General features: G+C 41.9%; 1 pseudogene; it reads left to right on the top strand.

The window, feature by feature from the left end:
* Positions 1-217: 217 nt before the first annotated feature.
* Positions 218-1,247, top strand: LOC146829112 (RAB6A-GEF complex partner protein 2 pseudogene; annotated as a pseudogene).
* The last annotated feature ends 3,325 nt before the right edge of the window (positions 1,248-4,572 follow it).

Raw genomic sequence — 4,572 nt, 5'->3', positions numbered from 1 at the left:
TATGTCATCTATTCTATGTATTCTCAAATTTGTGCAAATCTACAAAATTGGGGCAGTTGAAATAGGGGGTAAACATATGTTTATTTGCTGATAACATTAGCAATGTCTGTCGTGGGCTGGAGGAGTGTGTATGCAAGTGGGTTGATTATATCCAATATGTCCATGTGAGTAAATACCCCTCCACAGTCTCTTGCAGTCACTTCAAGCACACCCTTCTATGATTGATGTGGTGTCCAAGTCGGTCCGAGGGCCTGTGTTCCTGGTGGGTGAAGTTCTGGAATGTGTCATCACCTTCACTAATCCCTTGTCAGCACTTTTGACTTCAGCAACCAGTGAGATCTTGGCATGGGCAACGGTCTAGATTCACTGTCAGTTTCATGCCAATGAGAACTGTGTGATGTTACGCCCTTCTAAGAATACAAAGCATGATGTGCAGACTGAGAACAAGACTGTCTATGTCGCAAACCAAGGGGAGTGCGGTCAGTGTATCCTCTCAACTCCACCAAACATACATTTCTGTGACCTGCGACTGGATTCAGGAGAAAACCAAATCTTACTCATACTATGAGATGCTCCCCATGAACGGCCTGCCATCATTGCATGAGCAGTCCACCAAATATGTGTGCAAGCTAACTTTCGGGTGCCAGCATGTGACTGTTCCAATGAAACTGCTCAGGGTGCCTTTCCAAGTTCTGCGTCTGCATGGACTGAAGGATTACCAGTTTCCGCAGGATGAGGATGTGGCTCCCTCCAACCCTTTCCATGTGGAATAAAGGGAGTAAGGAAGGACTTCAGAGATGTAGATGCAGCTCAAAACTTTCCTGTTCTAATCTCCTTTCTGCTTTACTGTCCTCTTAGCTCGCGCCGGGACACTCCTAGGAGTAGCTGAGCGCGCTATAAAAGCACAATAACATAACATAACATAACATAGATCTTGCCACTGAGCTACTGATGGTGGCAATTTCTTCATCGTAATATCATCAGTAACAGTTGTGGGAAAGTAGGCACATTTTAAGACCGTATATAAGATTGAAGAAGATGTAATTGGGACCTTCAAAATCTTTAAAGGAGTCATCCCCTGCCTACAGTATTCTATTAACCTACAGACTGGGGAGGCCATACAGGAAGAGTTCCAGTGGCAACGCGGTCAACTAGTGTCGCTCAGCGTGCATGCCTGACACCAGCAGGCTTGCCATCTTACCCATTCCACTCAGCTCTGCGATATTCAACCAACATCGTGTCCCTGAAGAGGCGGCTGCACTTTGAGTTTTTAGCTGGGATATGCCCATCAAAGAGTTGCTGACCAGCCAAGTCTTGGCCGCATTAGTATCCCAGTTCTCCAATTCCAACTCTATTATGAATTAAGAAATTATTGAGATTTTCCACGGCCTCCTGAGTTTGAAAACAAACACACATGTATCACACATGTGTCACTTGCTCTTCTTCACATGTTGCAGTGTTGTGAAAATGTATTGTCTCTTTGGTATCCAAAATGCCATCAGAAATGTCCTGGCTCTGTGGAACATTTCCATCAGTGTGATTTTATCATTCAGATCTCAACCGCTATCTTAGACTGGTTTCATTTTATCTTTCTACACAAGTGCCTTCAAGATAGGAATGAGACTAGTTCTGCAAATGTCATACCTTTCATACTTACTCACATGGGAGGTCACTCCTTTACGTTCCTTAGCCCTTATCTCTGCAGCATTCTGAGATCCTGCATCTCACTACCCTCTTTTGCAGACAACTAAAGATGTGGCTGTTTTGAATCCATCTATGCTGAGAGAAACTTTGGGGTATATTATCAAGAAACGGCGTTAAAAGTATCGCCGCTTTAATGGGCTTGATAATATGCCCTTGAGAATTCCCATTGAAGCCCATGTTCTGGTGTCAACATGGGCTTCTATTAGAATTCTCTGCGGCATATTATCAAGCCCATTATGGCTGCTTTCGCGGCAGTTTTCTGCTGCTAAAGCGGCGATAATTTTAACGCCGTGCTTGATAATATGCCCCTTTATCTGTTGCTAAAAGTGCCAGGGAAACCCTGAGTGAGAAGCTGTTCACGCTATAAACCCATTTTTTACATAACAATACGTGAAAATCTGCACAAACTTTGTCCGAAGCTTTGAAGGTTTTTTTTTCTATTGGCTTATAAAGTTTTGTGTCAATACGCTCTATGAGGTTTAAATTTGCTAATAGCCTTCAGCTACATCAAGTGTTGCAGGCAGTTAGAAAATTACACATGGTACACCTTTTTTAGGATTCATGCTGATTCAATTGCGTTGGCCAAAGTTAAAGAAATTGACGGGAATACATTGGTTAGGAACCTGGAGAAAAATGAGGGAAGGAAAAGAGACTGGAGACACTGGTTTGGAATGGCACCAACAGTAGTGTCAAGAATATGGCATTATCAGATTACCTCACGCTTTGGAACAGCCCCCGTTCATCCAAGAATCATGCTATACGTTGAAGGTACCAATAAGAGAAGCATGGTGCTGTTGAGGTAGACTGAAGGCAGCATGCACCTACTGAAGTGTTGCTGTAGTGGAATGAAGGCAGCACACTGATGCAAATGACGGTTTGCTGCGGTGGTACTGCTGGAGCGGGTAGTACAGAATTTTGTATACCCCCCCATTCTGCATGTTTATATTAATCCGAATAATCAATTAATTGTAATAATATTAATCTGTTTGAAGTGATAACTCATCAACTATATTAACAAGAGAATTACACGTGGGAATTGCACTTTGCATGGCTATATTAATTGTGAATTAACTAGTGTACGCATATTAATAGTAGAAAATTAGAATATTACATGTTATATGTTGCTTTAAGTGATGTATTTGTGATTTGTGCTTTATTCAGTGAGTATAAACCGCTCTGAGTGTTGCTTCTGCTAGATAAATACACACACATATGGGTATTAGTAAGGGGATAACATTTTATTAGTCATTTCTATGTTTTAATTACGTTTTTGTGTTTCTTTTGCTTAAGTTGACCATTTCGGCCTAAACAAAATGGCTGAACGAGACGTTAAATGTGACTGCCCTGACAACAAGAGGTTCTGGGTGAAGTGCGCATGCATCACCGCCAGCAACAGTGGCCTGGACCTGACCCCGGGAGAACATGTACCCTCCAAGGTCGTTCCGGGAACCCATCCAAAAGAAAGGACAATGCTTGATTTAAAAGCCGGAACAAGCAAGTTGGATGACTTCATTATCCGACACCCTGAGAACTGTACCCCGCAAGTCAAAGTTGACCAATGAGGACTCTCTAATCCCCGATCTTGATACATTTTGTTATTATTTTCATTATAAAAGTAGGTAGGGAATTAGAGTAGTAAAGCTTTGCTACGCCCAGCTTGCTCTTCTTTAACAAACTCGATTTCCTGACGTTATGCTGACGGAGAGGACGGTGACACTGCTGGACAGCTGTTATCCTGAATCTATGAGAGACTGAATTGCGGCCTAACTTTGCTGAATAAATTCTCTTTGACTGACTGACTTAGAGGACGACTTTAGCCAGAATAGGTAAATATGATGCTCTGAAATGCTAATGATGATTTCTAACATTTATTTCAATATTTCTTAGATAAAGAATAATTGATTAATTGACAAATGTGTTGTGTCGATTATTTGAAGAAGAAGATTAAGAGAAAAGTAATAGAGCAAAGGTAGACGAGTTAATCATCAATTACCAATTCAACTAAATGATCTATCTCCGTATGGGAGGGATATCTTAGGTTTAATGTCAATGTGTTTAGGGTAAAGTAAAGGTATTCCTCTCATGTCAGCGTTGTGAAACGTATTTTCCCTCAGAAAACAGGTCAACCGATTGTAAGTATATTGGTGTTATGGGTCCCACCAATGAATGTATGTGAGTGAATTGGATGCCGAGGTAATTGGTCTGTGCCGAAGGGGGAATTTGACGTTCTGCGCTGCATCAGTTTTCTGTTAGCAAGACGATGGTTTTATTGTTTTGGTTTGGTGATTATTGATTGTAAATAGCTTATTGATTATTGGTTATTGATATTGCTTTATGTACTAACACTCTATGTTGAATTGTGTCGAGTTATATGTTGTTTGCACGGCTTCTGGGATGTAGGAAGTCGGAAGTTTGTAACGGTTCCGTAGTAGAGCAGAGGTAAGCGCTGCTCTCGGGAAAGACGGAATTGTTGTTATCCTGTAGGTACACAGGAGAAAACGTTTGACGATTGAAGTTGCACGACGCATTGTCGGGGTTCGATTCAGTGACATTGCCGTGTGTTGCCATTAGAGACATTTTCTCGGTGAGAGAAGTGTGTATGATAGCGAAGGTTACCTGTGAAATTCTGGTCTTAGGTACCAGGGATACAACTGGCATTCCGATAACGCTCATCACTGGAAAGGTAATAGGTATTCTCTGAGCTTGCTAGAAGGACAAAGTAGAGGGAAGCGCTGCTTTGTTAACGTGTGTTATAATTCTGTAGTAGAACAGACTGTTCGCTGTTCTCGGGAAAGACAGGATTCTGTGTGAATGTACTACATTTCCGTAGTAGGGCAGAGGTAAGCGCTGCTCTCGGAAAAGACGGAA

Source organism: Triturus cristatus, chromosome 5_2, assembly GCF_964204655.1.
Source record: "Triturus cristatus chromosome 5_2, aTriCri1.1, whole genome shotgun sequence".
In the NCBI taxonomy this organism is placed as follows: domain Eukaryota; kingdom Metazoa; phylum Chordata; class Amphibia; order Caudata; family Salamandridae; genus Triturus; species Triturus cristatus.
This window is presented reverse-complemented; position numbering and strand designations above follow the sequence as displayed.